Here is a 16089-nt window from a genome sequence, read left to right as displayed (position 1 = left end):
TTTCTTTCTTTCTTTCTTTCTTTCTTTCTTTCTTTCTTTCTTTCTTTTCTTTCTTTTCTTTCTTTTTTTTTTGAGACAGGGTTTCTCTGTGTAGCCCTGGCTATCCTGGAACCAGGCTGGCCTTGAACTCACAGAGATCTGCCTGCCTCTGCCTCCCGAGTGCTGAGATAAAAAGTGTGTGCCACCACCGCCCAGCTATTTATTTTCTTACAGTAGATGAAAACAGCTATTTTGAATAACAGTTCCCTCCAGTGACATAGAAGATACAGTAATTAAAACTGTTGTGGATTAGCAGCAGTCACAATTAGCATCTGGGTTACTTGGCAGTGTGTCCAGCTCTCTGCCTTGCTGGGGTTTCCTGCACAGTGGCAGGGAGAATAGGCCCTCTGCGCACACTGAGGGGCATTCTACAGGTGTCCTGTTTAACCTATAACAAGGTCCCTATATCAAGAAAGACAACAGAAAAATGATCAAGACTGCATAGGGAAACTACAGTCTGTCTTAGAAAAATATACTCATTATTTTTAAATTGCATTGTTATTTGAGACACTTTATTTAAAGCAGTTTCTGCAGAGGAAATTGGTTCAGACTTAATGATCTCTGTCTTACGGAAAGCAAAGAATAGAAATTGAATATCAGGTCCAACACACACCGTAATGTCTTAGCAAGGTAAGTCAGGCTAGAAGGACCTGATTACTCAGAGCCCAAAATTCTAGCTGTGCCTCCACTGACAATTTCATGGTATGTCAGCAGTAAGAGGCTTAAAAATCTTTCTAATTTACCCCAAATGCTTTGACTGTGGAATTGGAGATTAATAAGGAGGTTGGAAATGGGCAAGTGGTGCTGCACTCATTAGTTCCAAGACAGGAAAGACTGTGCACACTTTCTTCAAAAATGTTACTTTATTTCTACTTAACTGTTTCTGTGTGTGCTGTGTATGTGAGACGGTGCACTGGATTACAGGGCCACAGGCATTGGAGAATCTGAGGCTGGAGTTACAGCCAGTTGTGTGAGGTAGCCTGGATGCTGGGAGCGGAACCCTGGCCCCTGGAACGGTAGAATGTGCTGGGAACCCTGAGTCCTCTCTCCAGTCCCCGGTACAAACGTTCTTTACTTCATGGGGCTCGGGTTCCTTTGACTCGAACTGTGAGCTGCTTAGCATTTTCTAGAAAAATCTAGGCTCTTCTTGCCATTTCATTTACTCACCTATTTTTGTTTTTAGTAAGAAAACCTTTCATGTTATGTTGTTTGAAGCAAATACTTGAGTTTAAGAAGACTGTGTTCTGATCCCAAGGTTCACTTTCATTGTAGTTGACATTGTCAGCTTTTATGAACTGTCCTCAATACTCATTTTTAAGTTTTTATTTATTCTGTATCAGAGTTGGGAAAATATGTCATTCTCAAAAAGCAATCCGTGTGAACATTTTCTTCATAATTTTCAGTATTTTATCCGAGTAGATATATTTTCAGTTGAACATACTGTCTCTTAGAACGGTCTAATGTTTTGAGTTTGTCAACATTTCATGAACATGTTCTCAAGTCATCAAGTAATGTAAATGTTGTCTTTACTCATATTCTCTAAAACCAAAACCTTTTTCTATTTTACCCCCGCCCTTAAAGGTCTATGTATTTATCTTCTTTTTAAAATTTATTTTTGAGATTATAATATAGTTATACCATTTCTCAATTCCCTGTCCTCCCTCCAAACCCTCCATTACCCTTTCTTGCTCTCTTTCAAATTCATACCCTCTTTATTCATTAATTATTGTTAGATATGTACATGCAAGTATGTGTGTCTGTATGTGTGTGTGTGTTTCTAAAGACAAACACAACCTGCGTGTGTATGTTTTTTTAACTATTTGGTATTAGGTAACAATTTGGTATCTTCCTAAAAAAGGCTATTTTTCCTGCCCTCAGAATTTCTTAATTGCCTATAGTTCTTTGTGTATGGTTGAAGTCTCACAGCCTTTCCTCTGCCCGCATTAACATGTCTGTTGTTGTAGTCCTTATTTAGGTCGTCTTTAGGAAGCTGTGTCAGTAAGACGTCATGAGAGCATCTTCTGACATTCCTAGTAGACGTAATCTAAGCAAGTTCCCTGTTCCTCTGGCTTTCACACACTTTCTGCCTTCCCTTCTGAAATGATCCCTGAGCCTGAGGTGTGAGAATGGTTCTATAAATGTACTCTTTGGGACTGGGCTCCACAACTCCACGTTTTGATTGGTTCTGCTTTTCTGTAATGGTCTCCATCTTTTACAAAGAGACGTTTCCTTGATGAGGAGTGAGGACTGCACTTTATCTGTGGAAATAAGAGCAACTCTTTATATAGAGAGTTAAGGATTGTGCTGGTTTAGTAAAATGCCAGTTGCAGGTTCTGCTCCAAGATGCATGACTTCACTAGCTCTGGGTAGTTGGCTAGTTTCCAGTACCAGGCATCATTTTCTTCTTGTTGGATAAATCTTAAGTCCAATTAGAGAAATGTTGATTAACACCGAGGTATGCATGCAACAACTCCCCCTTTAGGATTATTATTCCATGCTGCTCATTGTAGCTGTTTATAGGAGTCATAGCTGGGTAAGACTGATATTTTTTGTTTTGTTTTGTTTTAAGCTTGCATGTCACCTTCTAGTACCATGAAAGCCAATCCTCAGGGAGGAAGCTTTGCACATAAATTCCAGCTCAGAGGCCTATGGGCCTTGTCACTGAAGCACTTGGGACTTCTTGGAGGCAACCAAGGACAGCAGCAATAGTCTGCAATCTTTAGAGAGTCCTTTGGATAACCCTGACCAACAATTCAAAAAAGGTCTTCTCATGCCTGGGGTTGGGGCCTTTCTGAGTTGGTCTTTAGCTCTTAGAAGGTACATTGTCAGCCTGGATGGGAAAATTTTATTTTAATTATATTTGTATATTTACATTGTCTTGCATATATTACAGGTATTTTTAGGTAGATAGTTAATAGTATGATTCCTTGTAATATTTTTAGACACTTTTCTTACTATTTTACCTTCCTCCCATGGTCTGGTTTTATTTTTCTGTTCTCTGCAGTTACTCCAGGATATGTACTCATTTAATTAGAATTCTGGAATTTTGGTTTCTTTAAAAAACACAGAAATATTTTAAGAATATGCTCTCGTTTTATTCCCAGGTGTAAAGATATGGGGCTGCTTCAGACTGTCTGCAGCAGCTGACTATGATTTGCCTCGTGCTCTAGCAGAAGTGTGGTTTTGCCAGCTGTGACTGTGTGATCTTTGGAAATCTGGGAACTTTTCAGAGGTTATGTAAATGCACGGTCCCCCAAGAGGAGGGGTCAGAGGTTGTTGATCATTTAAGGAGGTTGGTTGTGGTTTGCTAGTAGCTATGGTCAAAGATGGAACAAAAGGAAAGAAATTAGATTCAGGGATTTCCTAATTCCTCTCTCTATCCTTGTTTCTCTCCTAGCTAGTGTTAGGGGTTGAAACCCAGTGCATAAAGGGTGGGGAAAAGAAGAACCCACAAAAATAGTAAAGACCAGCTACATACTCAGATCAATTTCAAGCTTACAGCCTCAAATAAGAGAAAATATGCCAAGTTTGTCTTTGTGGGTCTGGGTCACTTCATTTAACATGATCTTTCCTAGTTCTATTCATTTTCTTGGTTGGATGGTGGGGAAAGATGTGTGGATCTAGCTGGGTGTAGACTGATCTGGATGTGGTGCCTCAATTCTTTCTGCTCAGCCAGCCCCAACTTCAGAAGCAGTAAATACCAAATTACCTCATCAAAACACCTTTGGGAATCATTGTGCTTCTACTCTCACACCTGAGCGGTCAGCTAGACACTGTTATTTATTTCATCCAGTTATACAATGTTCCAGTTGGTTAGGTAACATGCCATAATTATCTCCATTTATTCCAGAAAGTATTAATTAAGCTCTTCATTCCTAATTAAGCCAATAGAAAGTGTGTGTTAAATAATCTCTGCCCTTTAAGTGTTCACTACTGCAGGTAACTAATTCCCCTGGTTTCCCTCTGTCAGTTCTGTGACTGTGGCATGATAGGAGTCAAGATGGCTAATGTAAAGCATGATGCTAGCTCAAGCTAGGAGATTTGTGAGAGAAAATCAGGACTGAGTCAAAGTATGAAGATTGTTGAGCAAAGTAATTCAAGCAGCTAGGTGCCCGTGCAGGATGACCTGGCTGTCACCACAGGCATCTTCCCACTGTTATGTACACTAACACTCCCTCTATCGGTGGCCGCCTGTGTCCTTGTTTTGAACTAGGAAATGGTAGAATATTGCTGTCAAGGCATCACTAAGGCGGAGCCTATCAGATGACTCTGCTGTGAGTTGCCTCAGTTATTGGGAATGGTTGACAGGGATTCATTACTCTCATTCATTACTCATAGTTTTCATCTTTGGGTGTCATGTATCTTATTTTTAGTACATGATACTGGATCCCTAGAAGAAAAATGTAGGTCCCATTTGGGGCTTTGATAGAGCCATGAGCCCAGTGGCATCCTTCACTTCAAAGGCTAGCATTAATGGCATCTCACTCATAATTGTCTTTAATATATTCCTATAAAATTATAGTATCACCCGTAGAGATATTCCCATGTTACTGATTAACGACCACATGGAAAATTTCTTCTGCAAAGTAAAATGCTTTCATTAAAAGGCCTGTGTATTTTTTTTTGAAGTGAGCATCTGAGAAAGATATTATAAGTTGATAGATTCTGCATATTAAATATAACTAGCAATTAAAATATTTATTTTATCACAATTAAAAAGAGTAATGAAATTAAAACACACTATTAAGAATCTGTGATTTATGTGGAAACCTTTATAACCAAATGTAATAAATACAAAATAGAAAAAAAAATTACCAATTAACTCTAGGTTACATTTCTTTTTTCTTCTTTTTTACAGTAGCAGACAGAGAAAAGTACTTACTAAAGTTTGCTTTCATGGTTCTAAAAGTGAAGCCAGGCGTGGTGGCACAGGCCTTTAACCCCAGACTCGGGAGGCAGAGGCAGGTGGATTTCTGTGAGTTCAAGGCCATCCTGGTCTACAAAGCAAGTCTAGGACATCCAAAGCTATATAGAGAAGCCCTGTCTTGAAAAACAAACAGGCAAGCAAGCAAACAACAACACAAACCATAGTTCTGAAAGTGAGAAAATATTACTGTGAACAGAACGAAAATGCAAGAGACCCTGGGAGCACTCTGGCCCATTTGTGGTTGTAGTCAAGGCATTCTAATATCTTCTGCCACGTACTCCCCAAATTTGGTGCTTTTTCTTTTCAAATTAATTGTGGATTCATAGTATTCAGAACTCAGTGAAGGCACATTTGTTGAACAAATGTGTCTTTGAAATAAGGTGAACATGTGATCTCTCTTTTTCTTGAATGTCCATTTGCAGGCAAAACTGCAATGGAGAAGCAAAAGCAAGACTATTGCTCTCTTTCTGTGGCTTTTGGCATCTTGGGAAGGTGATTGATGTCAGTGAAGAAGAGTGAAAAGTGTTCTAAAACAGTTAAACATTCACCACTAATTTAAAATCTTTCTAGACACCAGATTGTGAATGGCCTTCTCCACAAGCAAACAGAATAGTTCAATGATACAGTACAGCCTGTTTCAATTCTTCAGTTTCAGATGAATATTTTTTTGTATTTAAGAAAACAAAATTATCAAATTTTTACAATAATATGGATTTATATTAAAATAATGTAACTTCAATATGTGTAAAAGCCAGTTTTCCTTGGTTATGTACTTATAACCTTACCTACATGAGGACTAAATGGTGTGGTTTTCAAGATTTTGCTTATGTATATAAAAGAAGCTTTTTATCCAGGTATGGTGATAGACACCTCTAATCTCAGCATTCGTGGGCCCAAGGCAGATTCATGGATAGTTGGAGGTCAGCCAGGTTCGGCTACCCTGTCTGAAAATAAAAATAATTTCAAAAATTAGAACAATTTTTGATTTGCAGATAAATTGTGAAGATAATCTAGAATTCCATGTACCCCATATAGTTCCTGCCTGTTGTGGGAAAAATACTTGGACATGGGTTCAAGGCAATAGAAAGTTTCTATTAGTCAGCTGGAGACTACCCTGGGTGTTCAGGATCCCAGTGCAGTCCTGAACCTTTAATCTTGGGGTGAGCTTTTAAGCACAAAAATCACATCCTGGGTTGATATACCTCAGTTAGCAAGAATAGTTAGCCAGAAGCAGAGCTACATAAGTGAGGTTGGGGCATTTTCTGACTTTCCTAGAACTACTGATATTGCTTAGATGTTTGTTCTCATTCTGGCAGGTGTTGCTGCTGTGTACTAGGTTTCAAGACCTAAATGGTACTTCCATCATGATGTCAGTTATACTAAGATCTTGGGGCTTATTATTAAGGTCTGGGGGCCTGTAACATGCTTTCTATTAGTCACATTTTACTAATGTCTTGTGCATGTTTTGCAATTAGTAAACCAGTATTGACATGTTATTCATTTAGTCCACAGTTTTTACTCGTCTGTAGCATAGGAGCTTTTCCATATCCTTCTCCATGTTATGCTTGGCCACCTCATGTGTTTGTCTTGGTTGGAGCTTCTCAGATATTTCTTTAATGGCCCTGACGGTTTGGAGACATGTTAGGAAGATATACCCTCACTGAGACAGGTCCATGTTTTTTCATTTTAATTTTATTTCTTCTTTTTAGTGTGTGTGTACAATGTGTATGTGTGAGTGGCACAAGCATCCACCACACACATGTGGAAGTCAGAAGGCAACTTTTGGGAGCCTCTCTCCTTGCGCAGTGTTGGGGCATCCACTGGTTGTTGGGCTTATGGGACAGGCACTCCTACCCCCTGAGCTGTCCCACTCGCCTGCTCTAATGTTCTTGTATGGTGATTAAAGTAGGGATGACATGATATGACATGACAGGACAGTGTGCTTTGTCACTGTTGAGGATAACCTTCATGGTCAGGCTAAGAAGAGTCTTGGATTCCTTTCAGGAAAGTTACTTACTCTACCTTTTTGATACTTGCTTACTTGTTTGTTTGTTTGTTTGTTTGTTTGTTTTGGTTTTTCAAAACAGGGTTTCTCTGTATAACCTTGGCTGTTCTGGATGGCCTTGAACTCATAGAGATCTACCTGTGTCTGTCTCTGGGATTAAATTCGAGTGCTGACACTGCCCTGAGCTTGCTAACTTTTTTCCCCCCTGAAACATAGTTTCTTTGTATAGCCCTGGCTGTCCTGGACTCCATTTGTAGACCAAGCTGCCTTCAAACTCATAGAGATCCCACAGCCTCTGCCCCTGAGTGCTAGGATAAAAGGCATGTGCCACCACTGCCTGGCTGCTTGATAACTTTTTATTGCTTCCTAAGAACTAGACAAATTGTCCTCCAAAGTGGCTGTCCCACTTGACACTCACAGCAGCGGTGAGTGAGAGTCCTGTTGCCCAGTTCCTTCCTTCATGTTACATTGGGTTGCTCAGATTTTAGCAACTCCAGTAAATGCCCGGGGGTACCTCTTGGTTTTCAATTACAAATGAGCACAGTGACAAGATGACTAACAGGCTATACACTCTCTGTCTTCACACAGTGTTGCTGAGATGTCACTGCTGATCTCTTGCCCACTGTAAAACTGCGCCTATCGTATTTCATCTTCTCTGTATAACCTCACTCCTTTTTCATAGTCAAGATAGTTTACATATTTTAAAAGACCTTAAACATTATCATCTTCTTAATCTTACAGATTTTTTTTCCTTTTAGACCAGCACCCTACTTTCTGAAGCCAGTCAGCCTGGCTGCTCCAGTGGGACATACAGTCACAGATTTAATCTTACAGAACTAGGCAGAAAGTCCCATGGACATTGTTTCTCGAACAGCTTCATTCTTTGCTGACGCTGGCTTTTGAGAGTAGAGGAGGAGTCTTTCAGAGACTTCTTGTATTTTTCATTTTCTACCACAGAGATACAAAATAATTTCTTTTTGCTCCAGATCCTCAGTGCTTAGACTCTGTTTTTATACTTTCTCCCCAAAGCTTTCTGTTCTTTCCAAAGAGATACTTGACAGACAAAAGTCCCCGCTCTCTCACCTCCGCTGGCTGCTCTAACTGGCGGGCCACCTGGTCAGCCGATTTATTTCATTTTAAATCACACGATTGAGGATTGTAATTAAATTGGATGCAACTAAATAATGTGAAACTACCCGATCTGAGCTTATGGATCTGAGTTAAAAGCATCCTGCCCATGGCCTCTCAGAAGCTTTTCTTATTTCTTTTGAATCAAGATGTTAAGGTCAGTCAGAGCTTTTGTGAGTCAAAGCCAGCCACATTCATATGTGAGAAGATTTTAATTACAGGAAATAATCATGAACTACTTAGAAACTCAATTAAAAGTGTTTTTCTTTTCCCCCCATTGGAGGAAGATTGACTTTATATTTTGAACCCCAGCTCTTTTATAAGAAATACTATGTTCTTTCATATTTACTTGCATTCTGGACTCTACAACTTCCCACTGTGAATATCAAAATCAATTTTCTTGGAGTCAAAGAAATGAGTTAATAGGATTTTGTATCCTGCCAATAGAAGTGGCTTAACATTTAAAAAGAATATTGGGTTTGCTTGTGATTTGACTGAACTGGATCTCTGACCTCTGATCCATCCCATTCCATACTTATCTGTCTGCAACTCCTGGATGTTCTTAAATTTTACTAGTTGGGGATTAATAAAATAAAGCCGAAATTTAATTCTTTAAACTGTTCCAAACTCAAGTGAATGAAATAATCTTACTTAATAAAATGAAGAGGTTTTGGTTTTCTTTTTAAACATTGTTTGTTCAGTTCTTTATATTCTTCCAGAGGGGAAGAAGGAACTCAAATTTTGTTTTGTTTTGTTTTGTTTTATGCCACCATTTTTACTAAATTAAAAAATGATTTATTTTTTATTTGTATGTAATTGTGCTTTCCCTGAATGTATGTCTGTATGAAGGTATCAGATACCCTGGAACTGGAATTATACCCAGCTGAGAGTGGCCATGTGGGTACTCAGTATTGAACCCGGGTCATCTAGAGGAGCAACCAGTGCTCATAACTGCTGAGCCATCTCTCCAGCCTGGAACCCACTATTTTGAAAGGACATTTTAGGTTAGTCCTAACCTAAAAAGTCTGAAGAAGAGTTAAGTTGGCACAGTATAGAGTTGGCCCTGCAGTTGAAACTGAGTAAACTTTTGACATTTTTTTCTACTTTTTTGGTGCTGGAGCTTAAACCCAGGACCTTGCATATGTGAGGCAAGAGCTAGTGACCAGCTTTGTCCATGTTTAAATGTTCTATTTTGAGATTGGGTTTCAGTAAGTTGCCCAGGTTGGCCTTGAACTCATTGTCTGTTACTCAGGCAGATCTGAACTTTAGATCCTCCTGGTTCAACCTCCTGAGTAGATGAGGTTACCAGCCACTACCATCAGGCCTAGCTCCAAATTTTATTTTCAATCGAAAAGTACAATGGTTTTTTAAAAAAATATCAATTAATAACTTAGAAATGGTTCTTAGGATGCTACTCCAAAAGTTCCTTTAATTACTAATTTTTTTTTTTACAATCTCTTGTTCATTTAAAAAATATCATGATGTGAATTGAGCAAAAAATATAATTGTCTTTCTTCCTCTATATTATTTTAATTTGAAAACATCAAAGTTTGTCATCAAGAATCTTCCTGTTTTGTAGGGTTGTGGACTGAGATACATGACGGTGATGGAAGTAGCATGCTGGGAAGTTAGAGAGCCAGGACTTCTCTGGAACTTAATGCTGTGAGGCAGTTAGCTTGCTCATCACTGTAGCAAACACCGGAGACTAGCTACCAAAGGAGGAAGGACTTCATTTGGCTCATGATTGCAGAGGGTTCAGCTCATGGTTGTTGGGGGGCAAAATGGGTGTTCATGGTAGAGGAACTTCTGTACCTCATGGTGGACAAAATACAACAAACAAGGAGGGAAGTAAGCCTTGGGTACATCCTAAAAAGCCCTTCACCAATGGCCTGCTTCTTGAACTAGATCTACATTCTAAAGTTTCTAGAACTTTCCAAAATAGCACCATCACCTGGGACCAAGTATCCAATACATGGACCTCTGAGAAAGTAGCTGAAAGATTCTTAGTAGAAAAGTGACATGATTGGATTGCATTTTAGGCAAGTCCAGGGAGAAGGCTTGGGTTCTAGATTATTGCAGGCCGCAGTAAGGCGTTCCTTCTCACTTATGTCCTGTAAATAAACCAAGTCTTTAAAGTGAACTTATTGCCATCACTGTTGGCTTTAGTCACCAGGAAGTCATGCAGACTGCCTGAGGAAGAGGGGCAGGTGCAGTGAAGTGGAGCTCATTAACAGGTCTGGAAGGCAAGTGAGAATAGAGATCCTGTTTCTGGAAGCTTTTGTAAAAGGAAGGAGTTAACACCTGAAGATTTGAAGACCCTGAGGCATGGAGAGAGTTGGTGGTGAATTTACTGTTGGGACAAGAACTAGGAGTAGGTGGGATGGAAACATCCTTCCCACTGTGACAGGAGCCTGGGGTAGGGATGCTCATGGAGGGTGGGGGGAGGAGACCTGGAAAAGCAGTTAATGCCTGTCTGCATTTTCCAACGAAAATCTTTCACTAGGAATGAGGAAAGAGGCTGGTGAGGAGGGAGGCTGCAAGAGAGAGAGAGAAAAAAAAAAGTTTGTGTGAATGTATGGAAGAAGGGAAGGGAATGCCACTTGGATCCTGTGTGCACCCAATGGTCCGGAGGGGTCTCAAGCATGTGGAAGCACTGGGTAGCAAACCACTGATCCTTAGCCCAGTGCTGGAAGACAAGGATCCTGGACTGACAACAAAGATATTACCAGTGAGTGAGACAGGAGGGTAAAGTGACAGGAATTGAGAGCTCTGAATAGTTTGGAGATAACAGATTGATGTGTAACTTGGAGGAGACCAAAAAACTGGATAAAATAGAGTTGAAAGGTATTGATCAGAAGCCAGTTGGAAATCTCAGACACCGTACAGCAGGTCAAAGGTTCCCTGAGAGTAAATGAGGCCAGGCAAGAGGAGGCTTAAAACTGGAAACAAAGGTTTCAAGGACACGGAAACCTTCAGAAAGTCAGGGAAATCGAAAATCAGCAGTGAACAATAGGCCATTGTCAGCGCAGGAGTAAGGATTGGGGTAAAGGAATGAGCTCCTTGAAGCCAAAAGCTCCTTCCCCAGATTCAGACATTAACTGTAACTTTGTAAATCTGATTTTAATCACATTTTTTTCTTTTCAGCAGAGTTTAGGACTTCAGTATATTATCCCAGGAAACAGTATTTGTTACCCATCTCCAGATGCAACTCGTACAGGTTCTAAAACAAGGACTCCCTGCCCCCCCCCCGCTTCTTTGCTGAGTGTCTCCTTCCCATAGTAATTTCAACATTTAAGAAAAAGATTTATCAAAGTAGGATATGACTAGATCATTCTCATTCTGAAGACTTTTCAGTTGAGTGTCGTTAAGATAAATGTAGGGTTGGCCAATTATCCTCTTGTTTCAGATAGAGTTTTTCATCTTTCTCCTGTAATTAAGTTGTAGATGTGGTCACTGTAATTTGGATCTTGGATAGCTTCCAAAGACCATGAGTTGGAGACTTGGTCCTCAGTCTATAGTATTCTTGGGAAGGAATGGAACCTTTAAGAGGTAGGGCCAAGAAAAAGGAAGTTAGATACCTGTTTTCTTGACGGACCCTTTTTCTTTTCTTCTTGGCCACAATGAGATGGGTCTCTGTTCCACCATTCACTCCTTGTAGACCCCTTTAAACTTTAGGCAGTGTGGTCAGTGACTATGGACTGAGGTTTCTAAAACTGTGAGTCAAATGTATTGATTTATTCCAGGTACATTATCACAGTAATAAACAGCTAACATATAGTAAAGGAATCATTCCTCCTCGTTGACCACTATTATTTAACCCACTGAGGTGGTCTTGATGAGAAGAAGCCAGTACTTTTCTTCCTATATAACATGGGTTGTCTAATAACTGATCCCCAAAGGGACATTACTGTCTTCTCACACAAACCATCTCTGTTACTCCTACTTCTGAGTGTCTGGACATACTTTTGAAGCAGTCTGTGGGGGAGAATAACATTTAGGCTTGTACTTACAGGCTTTTATCAAAACTGATTTTAGTCAGACTGCACATCTTAGGGTCCAAAGAAGATGCTGTTTCATTTCTATTTTATACCCCACTTAGGGAGGGAAGGGGGATTTCCACTGGATGTTTCTCTTGAACACTTTATAAATTAGTTTATTAAAGTAGAAAGGATTTTAAAAATCTGTTGTTCGAGATGAACATCCTGCAGCATGCAAAGGAAGACTAGACCCTTAAATAAAATGAACTAACACAAGAGGGTTTTTGTTTGGTGATTCAAAAGTTTAGTGATACTTGTTGTGAGTTCTCCAGCTTTTTAAGCAAAGATGTTTAGGAGAGGGTCTCAGGGTTTTCTAATTAGCAAAGGCTTGCCAGATTATTACAGGAGACATAGTTAAGCCAATAAAATGTAGTTTAGAAAGCTTAATTGGGCTGAGTTATTATAGTAGAATAAAGTTGATGTCATTGGAACGAGGGTTAAATTTGTCATTATAGTTTGCTGTGGAAGTTGTTGAGCTGGATGACCACTTTAAAAAAATGGGCACCGAACTGAACTGGATGGTTTGAGCCAATGACTTCCTCCATTACTTTGTTCTAGTTCCCACTCGACCCATCTGGTTATCCTGTCTCTGGTTGTTTGAGTTCTCATGAGGATGTTCATGCTTCTAGAGCTAAAGGCAACCTATTCATTTACTCAGAATGATTTCTTTCATATAATCACAACAGAGCAGGAGGAAGGGTAAGGAGAAAGTGGACATTCCTGCACTCCATCTACAGTTAAATGTTTCCTCAGACCGTTTTAAATTCTGTTGTTCGGAGTAGAAGGTAGATCTGGGAGGAGTTAGGGTGATGAGAAAGGATAATATGACCAAAATATATTGTATGCAGTGTGAAATTCTCATAGAATTAATAAATATATTATGTGTGTTTTTAAAAAGCCTGACATAATTTGCCTAGGTTGTTTATGATATATTTTAGATTTACCACAGAATTACATTCATAGCTAATGTGGTGACTCCAGAAATGGGAAACTCATTGTGCTGTTGTTTGCATAGGAAGAACTGCTAAGGTTAGACAGTGTTGAGACATCCTGACATTGGCTATTGTAGCCTGAGGGATGGAAGGACAGAAGAAACTCCATAAATGTTGCGGTCTCTTTTCTGTAAACTGGTCTTTTGGAGTTTTCATCTCACTGTATTTCAAAGCTAGATTCATTCCCCTGGCACTGTATTCCTAGAGCGACCCAAACCAAACATGCCGCCATGATGTGGAGTAAAGGTTAGTACATCAATTGCCATCTCTTCTAAAAATGAAAGGTCGTCATTTGTATAGGCATTGCTCATGGAGTTGGTGAGACAGCTCAGTGGCTAAAGCACTCAGAGCCTGAGTTTGCTCCGCGGAACCCACAGTGGCTCTCCATGGCATGTATACACTTGCACTCACACATACACATGTCAGTACTAAAATCTTAACTGTCTGGTTGGGGGACAAATGTGTCTTTCAGTTGTGTGTGTGTGTGTGTGTGTGTGTGCCTTCCAAGAGTACTATAACTGTTACTTTGTCAGCTTTCTCAGTCACTTTAAGAAGTTTTCATGGCCTCGTTGGAGCAGGAAGAGGTGGCAGTTTCCTTGCTCACAGTGGAGTCAGTAGAGGAGATGCAGTGTAGATGCTCCTGTGTATTTTCCTTATCGTGGATTTATGCTCATTTCTGGCCTTCCTATTTGCTCTGACCTGTTTCAATGGCCTCTTTGTTGGCCTGGAGGCTTCTGTTTTCCTTGTCCTTGTTCCTGTCAGCCTGTCCTTCCCATTGCTCTGAGGATAGTTCTGAATCTGGGTTCTAAACATGCTGACTTGATTATTAGAATGCTTCTTAGTGGCTCTTAGGCCAATGTCTCAAGCTCACCCCCACCACTTTCTTCTCACCTTCTGCCATTGTGCATTGACATGAGACATCTCTTGTTTTGCTTGTGCATGCCATTCTGTTGTCACTGATCCCTCTGTCAGGTACATTTCTTCTCCTCCTGTTTTGCTATATCACTAACTCCAGGTTCACTAAGACATCAGCCTCAAAGTCACTTTGTCACTGTATCTTCCCGCATACCTAACCATCCCCTGGCTTGACAGTAATTCTTTAGTCTTGAATAGCACTTTCTCTTTTGTTATTATTCTATATTTTACTGTGTATTAATTATTTTTTATGGTGCTAGGGCTTGAAACCAGGGCCCTGTGCCTTTTAGGCAAGCTCTCTTCTGTGAAGCTACAACCATGCTTACATCTCTTTGGTTTGCCTTGTGAATCATTAAGTTCTATGAAATCAGGGTCCAACATTCATTATTTAGCTCTCTAAAGTTTATTGTTATTCCGGACGTTGTCTGCTAGCAGCAGTGCTGTGTGACTTGGGGCATCAGGAAGGAGGGAGGTTCCCTTTCCCTTTGAGGGATTCTTGTCTAATGTATGGACATAAGTGACAACAGGCATATTAATAGGCAAAACACAAAATAATGTGCCTGCGAGCATGAAAGTCTTTCAGAAATACAAAACTCAATATCCTATTTATAGGGAAATGGGAAATGGAGATGGGCTCTATGTGATTTTAAACCTTAATAAAAGGATATATGTAGGAAGTTGAATGAGCCCTCAAAGAACAGACAATAGCATGTGAATTGGCCCAAATTAATTTGAACTGGAAAACAGACACACAAAAGCTGTGATGTTTGTTGGGGTTTGGTGGCATCCCTTCATCTTCGCACCTTTGGTGTGAATGTAATCTTTACTGACTTATGATTTTGTAGAAGGGAGTAAAGGCCACTGTGTTTGTTTTGGAGGGCCCGAAGGTGTGGGAAGTTGGTGGAGAGAGTGCCACCCTGCCCAGGTCGACACGGGTCAGAAAATCTCCAGTTCTGAGGAAGACATGGTAGGCTTTCTTTTGTTCAAAATACTTAGCATGCTAAAGTTTGAGGGCATCATTGTTCTGTACTCCAACATTAGAAATACATGCTCCCAGCCTCCATACGAGACTATCTGAACCAGAATTCAACCTCAACAAAGCTCCCAGAAGATCGCAGTTCATACGTTCAGAAGTTTATGTGCACATCCTGAGTAACAGGGGCTCTGAATTATCTCCTGGGTGACTAATGGACGAATTACACTGAGATTGTTGCTGAGTTAGAACATTATCTCATAATCATCCAGTCACAGAAAATGTGACCCAGAGGAGACCATTTTTCTACAGCCCTTTTCAGTTTTAGAGAACTCTAGCTCCATCTTTTTCTTTAATGGCCTGATTTGTTATTTCAGGTCGCCTCTATAGTGTTCGTTGCCTGCAAATACTTTTGACATGAACAAGTGTAGAGAGACACTGTTAATTGTCTGTAGTTATAGATTAAGAGCACAACCCCCACTGTCTCAATTAAGAGCAAACACTAACTAGTGTGTGTCTCATTGTATCATCTTCTTAGCTGTGGTATTTGGGAATAAGTGGCAAAGATGTAAAGGTTAGGAAGGTGTTCTCTGTCACAGAGTCAGAAGCGTTTTAAGTGTTCCTGCTCACACATCTCTGCTAATAGCCACAGGAGGAGATGACAGTGTAGCATGCCCAGATTTTCAAAACAGGAGAAAATCTGACAGCGAAGTCTTCTTAGCTGTCTGCGAATGAAATCGGAGCGGGAAAAGCATGAAATGTGAGGAGGCGCACCTGCCTCTGCTGAGATGGTGCTAGAGGAAAGCTCCAGCCACTGTGCTGCATTGTGGGAATTTGTGCCATCACTTTGCTTGTAACAGTAATTGGGATAGTGACATTTTATGTGCACAGGCCAGGGACACAAAGGCTCTGCAAGGCCTAGGATAGTTTTTCACATTATAAAGATCTGAACTGTCCATGTGAGGCCATAACTTCAGAATGTTTAGCCAGGCATTTTGGAGATAGAAAATTCTATTATCCATACAGATGTATGTATGTATGTATGTATGTATGTATGTATGTATGTATGTATG

General features: G+C 40.1%; 1 protein-coding gene across 13 annotated transcripts in view; it reads left to right on the top strand.

The window, feature by feature from the left end:
* Kiaa1217 (KIAA1217 ortholog) overlaps positions 1 to 16089 on the top strand; it is a 456742-nt gene that overhangs the window by 236734 nt on the left and 203919 nt on the right. The gene's annotated exons all lie outside the window — the stretch shown is intronic.

This window comes from Psammomys obesus, unplaced genomic scaffold, assembly GCF_907164565.1.
Source record: "Psammomys obesus unplaced genomic scaffold, mPsaObe1.curated_primary_1811, whole genome shotgun sequence".
Taxonomy (NCBI): Eukaryota; Metazoa; Chordata; class Mammalia; order Rodentia; family Muridae; genus Psammomys; species Psammomys obesus.
The sequence above is the reverse complement of the archived record's forward strand: the minus strand, read 5'-3'. Positions and strand labels throughout refer to the sequence as shown.